Here is a 15152-nt window from a genome sequence, read left to right on the forward strand (position 1 = left end):
CCTCAGTTTCAGAGGGTAGATATTTCAGGGTTGCTTTTTCCCCAGGTCTCCACGCCTTTGTGTTTTGTTTTTGCTTAACGAGTGCCACCTGAGCTAGCCTCTCTTGCCCATGTTCCTCAGTTTCAGAGGGTAGATATTTCAGGGTTGCTTTGTCCCCAGGGCTCCACGCCTTTGTGCTTTGTTTTTGCTTAACGATTGCCACCTGAGGTAGCCTCTCTTGCCCATCTTCCTCAGTTTCAGAGGGTGGATTTCTCCGTGTTGCTTTTTCCCCAGGTCTCCACGCCCTTGTGTGTTACTTTTGCTTAAAGTTTGCCACCTGAAGCCAGCCTCTCTTGCCCATCTTCCTCAGTTTCAGATGGTAGATATTTCAGGGTTGCTTTTTCCCCAGGTCTCCACGCCTTTGTGTTTTGTTTTTGCTTAACGAGTGCCACCTGAGCTAGCCTCTCTTGCCCATCTTCCTCAGTTTCAGAGGGTAGATATTTCAGGGTTGCTTTGTCCCCAGGTCTCCACGCCTTTGTGCTTTGTTTTTGCTTAACGATTGCCACGTGAGGTAGCCTCTCTTGCCCATGTTCGTCAGTTTCAGAGGGTGGATTTCTCCGTGTTGCTTTTTCGCCAGGCCTCCACGCCCTTGTGTGTTTCTTTTGCTTAAAGTTTGCCACCTGAGCTAGCCTCTGTTGCCCATCTTCGTCCGTTTCAGAGGGTGGATTTCTCAGTGTTGCCTTTTCGCCAGCTCCCCACGCCCTTGTGTGTTTCTTTTGCTTAAAGATTGTCACCTGAGCTAGGCACTGTTGCCCTGCTTCCTCAGTTTCAGAGGGTACCTTTTTCAGGGTTGCTTTTTGACCGGGTCTCCTCGCCATTGTATTTTTTTATTTTATTTTTTTTGCTTAAAGATTGCCACCTGAGCTAGCCTCTGTTGCGCTTCTTTCTCAGTTCTAGAGGGTAGATTTCTCCGTGTTGCTTTTTCCCCAGGTCTCCACGCACTTCCTTTTATTTTTCCTTAAAAATTGCCACCTGAGCTAGCCTCTGTTGCCCATCTTCGTCGGTTTCAGAGGGTAGATTTCTCACTGTTGCTTTTTTGCCAGGTCTGCACGCCCATGTGTTTTTTTTCTGCTTGAAGGTTGCAACCTGAGCTAGCTTCTTTTGCCCATGTTCGTCAGTTTCAGAGGGTGGATTTCTCCGTGTTGCTTTTTCCCCAGGTCTCCACGCCCTTGTGTGTTTCTTTGGCTTAACGATTGCCCCCTGAGGTAGCCTCTGTTGCCCATCTTCGTCAGTTTCAGAGGGTGGATTTCTCCGTGTTGCTTTTTCCCCAGGTCTCCACGCCCTTGTGTGTTTCTTTTGCTTAACGATTGCCACCTGAAGCCAGCCTCTCTTGCCCATCTTCCTCAGTTTCAGAGGGTAGATATTTCAGGGTTGCTTTTTCCCCAGGTCTCCACGCCTTTGGGTTTTGTTTTTGCTTAACGATTGCCACCTGAGCTAGCCTCTGTTGCCCATCTTCGTCAGTTTCAGAGGGTGGATTTCTCAGTGCTGCTTTTTTATCAGGTCTCCACGCCCTTGTGTGTTTCTTTTGATTAAAGTTTGCCACCTGAAGCCAGCCTCTCTTGCCCATCTTCCTCAGTTTCAGAGGGCAGATATTTCAGGGTTGCTTTTTCGCCAGGTCTCCACGCCTTTGGGTTTTGTTTTTGCTTAACGATTGCCACCTGAGCTAGCCTCTGTTGCCCATCTTCTTCGGTTTCAGAGGGTAGATTTCTCAGTGTTGCTTTTTCGCCAGCTCTCCACGCCCTGTCGTCTTTTTTTTTTTCTGCTTAAAGTTTGCAACCTGAGCTAGCTTCTTTTGCCCATGTTCGTCAGTTTCAGAGGGTGGATTTCTCCGTGTTGCTTTTTCCCCAGGCCTCCACGCCCTTGTGTGTTTCTTTTGCTTAAAGATTGCCACCTGAGCTAGCCTCTGTTGCCCATCTTCGTCCGTTTCAGAGGGTGGATTTCTCAGTGTTGCCTTTTCGCCAGCTCCCCACGCCCTTGTGTGTTTCTTTTGCTTAACGATTTCCACCTGATCTAGCCTCTGTTGCGCTTCTTTCTCATTTTCAGAGGGTAGATTTCTCCGTGTTGCTTTTTCCCCAGGTCTCCACGCACTTCCTTTTATTTTTCCTTAAAAATTGCCACCTGCGCTAGCCTCTGTTGCCCATCTTCGTCGGTTTCAGAGGGTAGATTTCTCACTGTTGCTTTTTTGCCAGGTCTGCACGCCCTTGTGTTTTGTTTTGCTTAAAGTTTGCCACCTGAAGCCAGCCTCTCTTGCCCATCTTCCTCAGTTTCAGATGGTAGATATTTCAGGGTTGCTTTTTCCCCAGGTCTCCACGCCTTTGTGTTTTGTTTTTGCTTAACGAGTGCCACCTGAGCTAGCCTCTCTTGCCCATCTTCCTCAGTTTCAGAGGGTAGATATTTCAGGGTTGCTTTGTCCCCAGGTCTCCACGCCTTTGTGCTTTAGTTTTTGCTTAACGATTGCCACGTGAGGTAGCCTCTCTTGCCCATCTTCCTCAGTTTCAGAGGGTGGATTTCTCCGTGTTGCTTTTTCCCCAGGTCTCCACGCCCTTGTCTGTTTCTTTTGCTTAAAGATAGCCACCTGAGCTAGCCTCTGTTGCCCCTCTTCGGCCGTTTCAGAGGGTGGATTTCTCAGTGTTGCCTTTTCGCCAGCTCCCCACGCCCTTGTGTGTTTCTTTTGCTTAAAGATTGTCACCTGAGCTAGGCACTGTTGCCCTGCTTCCTCAGTTTCAGAGGGTACCTTTTTCAGGGTTGCTTTTTGACCGGGTCTCCTCGCCATTGTATTTTTTTATTTTATTTTTTTTGCTTAAAGATTGCCACCTGAGCTAGCCTCTGTTGCGCTTCTTTCTCAGTTCTAGAGGGTAGATTTCTCCGTGTTGCTTTTTCCCCAGGTCTCCACGCACTTCCTTTTATTTTTCCTTAAAAATTGCCACCTGAGCTAGCCTCTGTTGCCCATCTTCGTCGGTTTCAGAGGGTAGATTTCTCACTGTTGCTTTTTTGCCAGGTCTGCACGCCCATGTGTTTATTTCTGCTTAAAGGTTGCAACCTGAGCTAGCTTCTTTTGCCCATGTTCGTCAGTTTCAGAGGGTGGATTTCTCCGTGTTGCCTTTTCCCCAGGTCTCCACACCCTTGTGTGTTTCTTTGGCTTAACGATTGCCACCTGAGGTAGCCTCTGTTGCCCATCTTCCGCAGTTTCAGAGGGTGGATTTCTGAATGTTGCTTTTTCCCCAGGTCTCCATGCCCTTGTGTGTTTCTTTTGCTTAACGATTGCCACCTGAAGCCAGCCTCTCTTGCCCATCTTCCTCAGTTTCAGAGGGTAGATATTTCAGGGTTGCTTTTTCCCCAGGTCTCCACGCCTTTGTGTTTTGTTTTTGCTTAACGAGTGCCACCTGAGCTAGCCTCTCTTGCCCATGTTCCTCAGTTTCAGAGGGTAGATATTTCAGGGTTGCTTTGTCCCCAGGTCTCCACGCCTTTGTGCTTTGTTTTTGCTTAACGATTGCCACCTGAGGTAGCCTCTCTTGCCCATCTTCCTCAGTTTCAGAGGGTGGATTTCTCCGTGTTGCTTTTTCCCCAGGTCTCCACGCCCTTGTGTGTTTCTTTTGCTTAAAGTTTGCCACCTGAAGCCAGCCTCTCTTGCCCATCTTCCTCAGTTTCAGATGGTAGATATTTCAGGGTTGCTTTTTCCCCAGGTCTCCACGCCTTTGTGTTTTGTTTTTGCTTAACGAGTGCCACCTGAGCTAGCCTCTCTTGCCCATCTTCCTCAGTTTCAGAGGGTAGATATTTCAGGGTTGCTTTGTCCCCAGGTCTCCACGCCTTTGTGCTTTGTTTTTGCTTAACGATTGCCACGTGAGGTAGTCTCTCTTGCCCATGTTCGTCAGTTTCAGAGGGTGGATTTCTCCGTGTTGCTTTTTCGCCAGGCCTCCACGCCCTTGTGTGTTTCTTTTGCTTAAAGTTTGCCACCTGAGCTAGCCTCTGTTGCCCATCTTCGTCCGTTTCAGAGGGTGGATTTCTCAGTGTTGCCTTTTCGCCAGCTCCCCACGCCCTTGTGTGTTTCTTTTGCTTAAAGATTGTCACCTGAGCTAGGCACTGTTGCCCTGCTTCCTCAGTTTCAGAGGGTACCTTTTTCAGGGTTGCTTTTTGACCGGGTCTCCTCGCCATTGTATTTTTTTATTTTATTTTTTTTGCTTAATGATTGCCACCTGAGCTAGCCTCTGTTGCCCATCTTCTTCGGTTTCAGAGGGTAGATTTCTCAGTGTTGCTTTTTCGCCAGCTCTCCACGCCCTGGCGTCTTTTTTTTTTTCTGCTTAAAGATTGCCACCTGAGCTAGCCTCTGTTGACCATCTTCGTCAGTTTCAGAGGGTGGATTTCTCCGTGTTGCTTTTTCCCCAGGTCTCCACGCCCTTGTGTGTTTCTTTTGCTTAAAGTTTGCCACCTGAAGCCAGCCTCTCTTGCCCATCTTCCTCAGTTTCAGATGGTAGATATTTCAGGGTTGCTTTTTCCCCAGGTCTCCACGCCTTTGTGTTTTGTTTTTGCTTAACGAGTGCCACCTGAGCTAGCCTCTCTTGCCCATCTTCCTCAGTTTCAGAGGGTAGATATTTCAGGGTTGCTTTGTCCCCAGGTCTCCACGCCTTTGTGCTTTAGTTTTTGCTTAACGATTGCCACGTGAGGTAGCCTCTCTTGCCCATCTTCCTCAGTTTCAGAGGGTGGATTTCTCCGTGTTGCTTTTTCCCCAGGTCTCCACGCCCTTGTCTGTTTCTCTTGCTTAAAGATAGCCACCTGAGCTAGCCTCTGTTGCCCCTCTTCGGCCGTTTCAGAGGGTGGATTTCTCAGTGTTGCCTTTTCGCCAGCTCCCCACGCCCTTGTGTGTTTCTTTTGCTTAAAGATTGTCACCTGAGCTAGGCACTGTTGCCCTGCTTCCTCAGTTTCAGAGGGTACCTTTTTCAGGGTTGCTTTTTGACCGGGTCTCCTCGCCATTGTATTTTTTTATTTTATTTTTTTTGCTTAAAGATTGCCACCTGAGCTAGCCTCTGTTGCGCTTCTTTCTCACTTCTAGAGTGTAGATTTCTCCGTGTTGCTTTTTCCCCAGGTCTCCACGCACTTCCTTTTATTTTTCCTTAAAAATTGCCACCTGTGCTAGCCTCTGTTGCCCATCTTCGTCGGTTTCAGAGGGTAGATTTCTCACTGTTGCTTTTTTGCCAGGTCTGCACGCCCATGTGTTTATTTCTGCTTAAAGGTTGCAACCTGAGCTAGCTTCTTTTGCCCATGTTCGTCAGTTTCAGAGGGTGGATTTCTCCGTGTTGCCTTTTCCCCAGGTCTCCACACCCTTGTGTGTTTCTTTGGCTTAACGATTGCCACCTGAGGTAGCCTCTGTTGCCCATCTTCCTCAGTTTCAGAGGGTGGATTTCTGAATGTTGCTTTTTCCCCAGGTCTCCATGCCCTTGTGTGTTTCTTTTGCTTAACGATTGCCACCTGAAGCCAGCCTCTCTTGCCCATCTTCCTCAGTTTCAGAGGGTAGATATTTCAGGGTTGCTTTTTCCCCAGGTCTCCACGCCTTTGTGTTTTGTTTTTGCTTAACGAGTGCCACCTGAGCTAGCCTCTCTTGCCCATGTTCCTCAGTTTCAGAGGGTAGATATTTCAGGGTTGCTTTGTCCCCAGGTCTCCAAGCCTTTGTGCTTTGTTTTTGCTTAACGATTGCCACCTGAGCTAGCCTCTGTTGCCCATCTTCTTCGGTTTCAGAGGGTAGATTTCTCAGTGTTGCTTTTTCGCCAGCTCTCCACGCCCTGGCGTCTTTTTTTTTTTCTGCTTAAAGTTTGCAACCTGAGCTAGCTTCTTTTGCCCATGTTCGTCAGTTTCAGAGGGTGGATTTCTCCGTGTTGCTTTTTCCCCAGGTCTCCACGCCCTTGTGTGTTTCTTTTGCTTAAAGTTTGCCACCTGAAGCCAGCCTCTCTTGCCCATGTTCCTCAGTTTCAGAGGGTAGATATTTCAGGGTTGCTTTTTCCCCAGGTCTTCACGCCTTTGTGTTTTGTTTTTGCTTAACGAGTGCCACCTGAGCTAGCCTCTCTTGCCCATCTTCCTCAGTTTCAGAGGGTAGATATTTCAGGGTTGCTTTGTCCCCAGGTCTCCACGCCTTTGTGCTTTGTTTTTGCTTAACGATTGCCACGTGAGGTAGCCTCTGTTGCCCATCTTCCTCAGTTTCAGAGGGTGGATTTCTCCGTGTTGCTTTTTCCCCAGGTCTCCACGCCCTTGTGTGTTTCTTTGGCTTAACGATTGCCACCTGAGCTAGCCTCTGTTGCCCATCCTCGTCAGTTTCAGAGGGTAGATTTCTCAGTGCTGCTTTTTCCCCAGGTCTCCACGCCCTTGTGTGTTTCTTTTGCTTAAAGTTTGCCACCTGAAGCCAGCCTCTCTTGCCCGTCTTCCTCAGTTTCAGAGGGTAGATATTTCAGGGTTGCTTTTTCCCCAGGTCTCCACGCCTTTGGGTTTTGTTTTTGCTTAACGATTGCCACCTGAGCTAGCCTCTGTTGCCCATCTTCTTCGGTTTCAGAGGGTAGATTTCTCAGTGTTGCTCTTTCGCCAGCTCTCCACGCCCTGGCGTCGTTTTTTTTTTTTCTGCTTAAAGTTTGCAACCTGAGCTAGCTCCTTTTGCCCATGTTCGTCAGTTTCAGAGGGTGGATTTCTCCGTGTTGCTTTTTCCCCAGGCCTCCACGCCCTTGTGTGTTTCTTTTGCTTAAAGATTGCCACCTGAGCTAGCCTCTGTTGCCCAACTTCGTCCGTTTCAGAGGGTGGATTTCTCAGTGTTGCCTTTTCGCCAGCTCCCCACGCCCTTGTGTGTTTCTTTTGCTTAAAGATTGCCACCTGAGCTAGCCTCTGTTGCGCTTCTTTCTCAGTTTCAGAGGGTAGATTTCTCCGTGTTGCTTTTTCCCCAGGTCTCCACGCACTTCCTTTTATTTTTCCTTAAAAATTTCCACCTGAGCTAGCCTCTGTTGCCCATCTTCGTCGGTTTCAGAGGGTGGATTTCTCCGTGTTGCTTTTTCCCCAGGTCTCCACGCCCTTGTGTGTTTCTTTTGCTTAAAGTTTGCAACCTGAAGCCAGCCTCTCTTGCCCATCTTCCTCAGTTTCAGATGGTAGATATTTCAGGGTTGCTTTTTCCCCAGGTCTCCACGCCTTTGTGTTTTGTTTTTGCTTAACGAGTGCCACCTGAGCTAGCCTCTCTTGCCCATCTTCCTCAGTTTCAGAGGGTAGATATTTCAGGGTTGCTTTGTCCCCAGGTCTCCACGCCTTTGTGCTTTAGTTTTTGCTTAACGATTGCCACGTGAGGTAGCCTCTCTTGCCCATCTTCCTCAGTTTCAGAGGGTGGATTTCTCCGTGTTGCTTTTTCCCCGGTCTCCACGCCCTTGTGTGTTTCTTTTGCTTAAAGATTGCCACCTGAGCTAGCCTCTGTTGCCCCTCTTCAGCCGTTTCAGAGGGTGGATTTCTCAGTGTTGCCTTTTCGCCAGCTCCCCACGCCCTTGTGTGTTTCTTTTGCTTAAAGATTGTCACCTGAGCTAGGCACTGTTGCCCTGCTTCCTCAGTTTCAGAGGGTACCTTTTTCAGGGTTGCTTTTTGACCGGGTCTCCTCGCCATTGTATTTTTTTATTTTATTTTTTTTGCTTAAAGATTGCCACCTGAGCTAGCCTCTGTTGCGCTTCTTTCTCAGTTTCAGAGGGTAGATTTCTCCGTGTTGCTTTTTCCCCAGGTCTCCACGCACTTCCTTTTATTTTTCCTTAAAAATTGCCACCTGAGCTAGCCTCTGTTGCCCATCTTCGTCGGTTTCAGAGGGTAGATTTCTCACTGTTGCTTTTTTGCCAGGTCTGCACGCCCATGTGTTTTTTTCTGCTTAAAGGTTGCAACCTGAGCTAGCTTCTTTTGCCCATGTTCGTCAGTTTCAGAGGGTGGATTTCTCCGTGTTGCTTTTTCCCCAGGTCTCCACCCCCTTGTGTGTTTCTTTGGCTTAACGATTGCCACCTGAGGTAGCCTCTGTTGCCCATCTTCCTCAGTTGCAGAGGGTGGATTTCTGAATGTTGCTTTTTCCGCAGGTCTCCACGCCCTTGTGTGTTTCTTTTGCTTAACGATTGCCACCTGAAGCCAGCCTCTCTTGCCCATCTTCCTCAGTTTCAGAGGGTAGATATTTCAGGGTTGCTTTTTCCCCAGGTCTCCACGCCTTTGTGTTTTGTTTTTGCTTAACGAGTGCCACCTGAGCTAGCCTCTCTTGCCCATGTTCCTCAGTTTCAGAGGGTAGATATTTCAGGGTTGCTTTGTCCCCAGGTCTCCACGCCTTTGTGCTTTGTTTTTGCTTAACGATTGCCACCTGAGCTAGCCTCTGTTGCCCATCTTCTTCGGTTTCAGAGGGTAGATTTCTCAGTGTTGCTTTTTCGCCAGCTCTCCACGCCCTGGCGTCGTTTTTTTTTTTTCTGCTTAAAGTTTGCAACCTGAGCTAGCTTCTTTTGCCCATGTTCGTCAGTTTCAGAGGGTGGATTTCTCCGTGTTGCTTTTTCCCCAGGCCTCCACGCCCTTGTGTGTTTCTTTTGCTTAAAGATTGCCACCTGAGCTAGCCTCTGTTGCCCATCTTCGTCCGTTTCAGAGGGTGGATTTCTCAGTGTTGCCTTTTCGCCAGCTCCCCACGCCCTTGTGTGTTTCTTTTGCTTAAAGATTGCCACCTGAGCTAGCCTCTGTTGCGCTTCTTTCTCAGTTTCAGAGGGTAGATTTCTCCGTGTTGCTTTTTCCCCAGGTCTCCACGCACTTCCTTTTATTTTTCCTTAAAAATTTCCACCTGAGCTAGCCTCTGTTGCCCATCTTCGTCGGTTTCAGAGGGTAGATTTCTCACTGTTGCTTTTTTGCCGGGTCTGCACGCCCTTGTGTTTTGTTTTTGCTTAAAGGTTGCAACCTGAGCTAGCTTCTTTTGCCCATGTTCGTCAGTTTCAGAGGGTGGATTTCTCCGTGTTGCTTTTTCCCCAGGTCTCCACACCCTTGTGTGTTTCTTTGGCTTAACGATTGCCACCTGAGCTAGCCTCTGTTGCGCTTCTTTCTCAGTTTCAGAGGGTAGATTTCTCCGTGTTGCTTTTTCCCCAGGTCTCCACGCACTTCCTTTTATTTTTCCTTAAAAATTGCCACCTGAGCTAGCCTCTGTTGCCCATCTTCGTCGGTTTCAGAGGGTAGATTTCTCACTGTTGCTTTTTTGCCAGGTCTGCACGCCCTTGTGTTTTGTTTTTGCTTAAAGATTGCCACCTGAGCTAGCCTCTGTTGCCCATCTTCGTCAGTTTCAGAGGGTGGATTTCTCCGTGTTGCTTTTTCCCCAGGTCTCCACGCCCTTGTGTGTTTCTTTTGCTTAAAGTTTGCCACCTGAAGCCAGCCTCTCTTGCCCATCTTCCTCAGTTTCAGATGGTAGATATTTCAGGGTTGCTTTTTCCCCAGGTCTCCATGCCTTTGTGTTTTGTTTTTGCTTAACGAGTGCCACCTGAGCTAGCCTCTCTTGCCCATCTTCCTCAGTTTCAGAGGGTAGATATTTCAGGGTTGCTTTGTCCCCAGGTCTCCACGCCTTTGTGCTTTAGTTTTTGCTTAACGATTGCCACGTGAGGTAGCCTCTCTTGCCCATCTTCCTCAGTTTCAGAGGGTGGATTTCTCCGTGTTGCTTTTTCCCCAGGTCTCCACGCCCTTGTCTGTTTCTTTTGCTTAAAGATAGCCACCTGAGCTAGCCTCTGTTGCCCCTCTTCGGCCGTTTCAGAGGGTGGATTTCTCAGTGTTGCCTTTTCGCCAGCTCCCCACGCCCTTGTGTGTTTCTTTTGCTTAAAGATTGTCACCTGAGCTAGGCACTGTTGCCCTGCTTCCTCAGTTTCAGAGGGTACCTTTTTCAGGGTTGCTTTTTGACCGGGTCTCCTCGCCATTGTATTTTTTTATTTTATTTTTTTTGCTTAAAGATTGCCACCTGAGCTAGCCTCTGTTGCGCTTCTTTCTCAGTTTCAGAGGGTAGATTTCTCCGTGTTGCTTTTTCCCCAGGTCTCCACGCACTTCCTTTTATTTTTCCTTAAAAATTGCCACCTGAGCTAGCCTCTGTTGCCCATCTTCGTCGGTTTCAGAGGGTAGATTTCTCACTGTTGCTTTTTTGCCAGGTCTGCACGCCCATGTGTTTTTTTCTGCTTAAAGGTTGCAACCTGAGCTAGCTTCTTTTGCCCATGTTCGTCAGTTTCAGAGGGTGGATTTCTCCGTGTTGCTTTTTCCCCAGGTCTCCACCCCCTTGTGTGTTTCTTTGGCTTAACGATTGCCACCTGAGGTAGCCTCTGTTGCCCATCTTCCTCAGTTGCAGAGGGTGGATTTCTGAATGTTGCTTTTTCCGCAGGTCTCCACGCCCTTGTGTGTTTCTTTTGCTTAACGATTGCCACCTGAAGCCAGCCTCTCTTGCCCATCTTCCTCAGTTTCAGAGGGTAGATATTTCAGGGTTGCTTTTTCCCCAGGTCTCCACGCCTTTGTGTTTTGTTTTTGCTTAACGAGTGCCACCTGAGCTAGCCTCTCTTGCCCATCTTCCTCAGTTTCAGAGGGTAGATATTTCAGGGTTGCTTTGTCCCCAGGTCTCCACGCCTTTGTGCTTTGTTTTTGCTTAACGATTGCCACGTGAGGTAGCCTCTGTTGCCCATCTTCCTCAGTTTCAGAGGGTGGATTTCTCCGTGTTGCTTTTTCCCCAGGTCTCCACGCCCTTGTGTGTTTCTTTTGCTTAACGATTGCCACCTGAGCTAGCCTCTGTTGCCCATCCTCGTCAGTTTCAGAGGGTAGATTTCTCAGTGCTGCTTTTTCCCCAGGTCTCCACGCCCTTGTGTGTTTCTTTTGCTTAAAGTTTGCCACCTGAAGCCAGCCTCTCTTGCCCGTCTTCCTCAGTTTCAGAGGGTAGATATTTCAGGGTTGCTTTTTCCCCAGGTCTCCACGCCTTTGGGTTTTGTTTTTGCTTAACGATTGCCACCTGAGCTAGCCTCTGTTGCCCATCTTCTTCGGTTTCAGAGGGTAGATTTCTCAGTGTTGCTTTTTCGCCAGCTCTCCACGCCCTGGCGTCGTTTTTTTTTTTTCTGCTTAAAGTTTGCAACCTGAGCTAGCTTCTTTTGCCCATGTTCGTCAGTTTCAGAGGGTGGATTTCTCCGTGTTGCTTTTTCCCCAGGCCTCCACGCCCTTGTGTGTTTCTTTTGCTTAAAGATTGCCACCTGAGCTAGCCTCTGTTGCCCATCTTCGTCCGTTTCAGAGGGTGGATTTCTCAGTGTTGCCTTTTCGCCAGCTCCCCACGCCCTTGTGTGTTTCTTTTGCTTAAAGATTGCCACCTGAGCTAGCCTCTGTTGCGCTTCTTTCTCAGTTTCAGAGGGTAGATTTCTCCGTGTTGCTTTTTCCCCAGGTCTCCACGCACTTCCTTTTATTTTTCCTTAAAAATTGCCACCTGAGCTAGCCTCTGTTGCCCATCTTCGTCGGTTTCAGAGGGTAGATTTCTCACTGTTGCTTTTTTGCCAGGTCTGCACGCCCTTGTGTTTTGTTTTTGCTTAAAGATTGCCACCTGAGCTAGCCTCTGTTGCCCATCTTCGTCAGTTTCAGAGGGTGGATTTCTCCGTGTTGCTTTTTCCCCAGGTCTCCACGCCCTTGTGTGTTTCTTTTGCTTAAAGTTTGCCACCTGAAGCCAGCCTCTCTTGCCCATCTTCCTCAGTTTCAGATGGTAGATATTTCAGGGTTGCTTTTTCCCCAGGTCTCCACGCCTTTGTGTTTTGTTTTTGCTTAACGAGTGCCACCTGAGCTAGCCTCTCTTGCCCATCTTCCTCAGTTTCAGAGGGTAGATATTTCAGGGTTGCTTTGTCCCCAGGTCTCCACGCCTTTGTGCTTTAGTTTTTGCTTAACGATTGCCACGTGAGGTAGCCTCTCTTGCCCATCTTCCTCAGTTTCAGAGGGTGGATTTCTCCGTGTTGCTTTTTCCCCGGTCTCCACGCCCTTGTCTGTTTCTTTTGCTTAAAGATAGCCACCTGAGCTAGCCTCTGTTGCCCCTCTTCGGCCGTTTCAGAGGGTGGATTTCTCAGTGTTGCCTTTTCGCCAGCTCCCCACGCCCTTGTGTGTTTCTTTTGCTTAAAGATTGTCACCTGAGCTAGGCACTGTTGCCCTGCTTCCTCAGTTTCAGAGGGTACCTTTTTCAGGGTTGCTTTTTGACCGGGTCTCCTCGCCATTGTATTTTTTTATTTTATTTTTTTTGCTTAAAGATTGCCACCTGAGCTAGCCTCTGTTGCGCTTCTTTCTCAGTTCTAGAGGGTAGATTTCTCCGTGTTGCTTTTTCCCCAGGTCTCCACGCACTTCCTTTTATTTTTCCTTAAAAATTGCCACCTGAGCTAGCCTCTGTTGCCCATCTTCGTCGGTTTCAGAGGGTAGATTTCTCACTGTTGCTTTTTTGCCAGGTCTGCACGCCCATGTGTTTTTTTTCTGCTTAAAGCTTGCAACCTGAGCTAGCTTCTTTTGCCCATGTTCGTCAGTTTCAGAGGGTGGATTTCTCCGTGTTGCTTTTTCCCCAGGTCTCCACCCCCTTGTGTGTTTCTTTGGCTTAACGATTGCCACCTGAGGTAGCCTCTGTTGCCCATCTTCCTCAGTTGCAGAGGGTGGATTTCTGAATGTTGCTTTTTCCGCAGGTCTCCACGCCCTTGTGTGTTTCTTTTGCTTAACGATTGCCACCTGAAGCCAGCCTCTCTTGCCCATCTTCCTCAGTTTCAGAGGGTAGATATTTCAGGGTTGCTTTTTCCCCAGGTCTCCACGCCTTTGTGTTTTGTTTTTGCTTAACGAGTGCCACCTGAGCTAGCCTCTCTTGCCCATGTTCCTCAGTTTCAGAGGGTAGATATTTCAGGGTTGCTTTGTCCCCAGGTCTCCACGCCTTTGTGCTTTGTTTTTGCTTAACGATTGCCACCTGAGCTAGCCTCTGTTGCCCATCTTCTTCGGTTTCAGAGGGTAGATTTCTCAGTGTTGCTTTTTCGCCAGCTCTCCACGCCCTGGCGTCGTTTTTTTTTTTTCTGCTTAAAGTTTGCAACCTGAGCTAGCTTCTTTTGCCCATGTTCGTCAGTTTCAGAGGGTGGATTTCTCCGTGTTGCTTTTTCCCCAGGCCTCCACGCCCTTGTGTGTTTCTTTTGCTTAAAGATTGCCACCTGAGCTAGCCTCTGTTGCCCATCTTCGTCCGTTTCAGAGGGTGGATTTCTCAGTGTTGCCTTTTCGCCAGCTCCCCACGCCCTTGTGTGTTTCTTTTGCTTAAAGATTGCCACCTGAGCTAGCCTCTGTTGCGCTTCTTTCTCAGTTTCAGAGGGTAGATTTCTCCGTGTTGCTTTTTCCCCAGGTCTCCACGCACTTCCTTTTATTTTTCCTTAAAAATTTCCACCTGAGCTAGCCTCTGTTGCCCATCTTCGTCGGTTTCAGAGGGTAGATTTCTCACTGTTGCTTTTTTGCCAGGTCTGCACGCCCTTGTGTTTTTTTTCTGCTTAAAGGTTGCAACCTGAGCTAGCTTCTTTTGCCCATGTTCGTCAGTTTCAGAGGGTGGATTTCTCCGTGTTGCTTTTTCCCCAGGTCTCCACACCCTTGTGTGTTTCTTTGGCTTAACGATTGCCACCTGAGCTAGCCTCTGTTGCGCTTCTTTCTCAGTTTCAGAGGGTAGATTTCTCCGTGTTGCTTTTTCCCCAGGTCTCCACGCACTTCCTTTTATTTTTCCTTAAAAATTGCCACCTGAGCTAGCCTCTGTTGCCCATCTTCGTCGGTTTCAGAGGGTAGATTTCTCACTGTTGCTTTTTTGCCAGGTCTGCACGCCCTTGTGTTTTGTTTTTGCTTAAAGATTGCCACCTGAGCTAGCCTCTGTTGCCCATCTTCGTCAGTTTCAGAGGGTGGATTTCTCCGTGTTGCTTTTTCCCCAGGTCTCCACGCCCTTGTGTGTTTCTTTTGCTTAAAGTTTGCCACCTGAAGCCAGCCTCTCTTGCCCATCTTCCTCAGTTTCAGATGGTAGATATTTCAGGGTTGCTTTTTCCCCAGGTCTCCACGCCTTTGTGTTTTGTTTTTGCTTAACGAGTGCCACCTGAGCTAGCCTCTCTTGCCCATCTTCCTCAGTTTCAGAGGGTAGATATTTCAGGGTTGCTTTGTCCCCAGGGCTCCACGCCTTTGTGCTTTAGTTTTTGCTTAACGATTGCCACGTGAGGTAGCCTCTCTTGCCCATCTTCCTCAGTTTCAGAGGGTGGATTTCTCCGTGTTGCTTTTTCCCCAGGTCTCCACGCCCTTGTCTGTTTCTTTTGCTTAAAGATAGCCACCTGAGCTAGCCTCTGTTGCCCCTCTTCGGCCGTTTCAGAGGGTGGATTTCTCAGTGTTGCCTTTTCGCCAGCTCCCCACGCCCTTGTGTGTTTCTTTTGCTTAAAGATTGTCACCTGAGCTAGGCACTGTTGCCCTGCTTCCTCAGTTTCAGAGGGTACCTTTTTCAGGGTTGCTTTTTGACCGGGTCTCCTCGCCATTGTATTTTTTTATTTTATTTTTTTTGCTTAAAGATTGCCACCTGAGCTAGCCTCTGTTGCGCTTCTTTCTCAGTTTCAGAGGGTAGATTTCTCCGTGTTGCTTTTTCCCCAGGTCTCCACGCACTTCCTTTTATTTTTCCTTAAAAATTGCCACCTGAGCTAGCCTCTGTTGCCCATCTTCGTCGGTTTCAGAGGGTAGATTTCTCACTGTTGCTTTTTTGCCAGGTCTGCACGCCCATGTGTTTTTTTCTGCTTAAAGGTTGCAACCTGAGCTAGCTTCTTTTGCCCATGTTCGTCAGTTTCAGAGGGTGGATTTCTCCGTGTTGCTTTTTCCCCAGGTCTCCACCCCCTTGTGTGTTTCTTTGGCTTAACGATTGCCACCTGAGGTAGCCTCTGTTGCCCATCTTCCTCAGTTGCAGAGGGTGGATTTCTGAATGTTGCTTTTTCCGCAGGTCTCCACGCCCTTGTGTGTTTCTTTTGCTTAACGATTGCCACCTGAAGCCAGCCTCTCTTGCCCATCTTCCTCAGTTTCAGAGGGTAGATATTTCAGGGTTGCTTTTTCCCCAGGTCTCCACGCCTTTGTGTTTTGTTTTTGCTTAACGAGTG

This window comes from Equus asinus, chromosome 28, assembly GCF_041296235.1.
Source record: "Equus asinus isolate D_3611 breed Donkey chromosome 28, EquAss-T2T_v2, whole genome shotgun sequence".
Taxonomy (NCBI): Eukaryota; Metazoa; Chordata; class Mammalia; order Perissodactyla; family Equidae; genus Equus; species Equus asinus.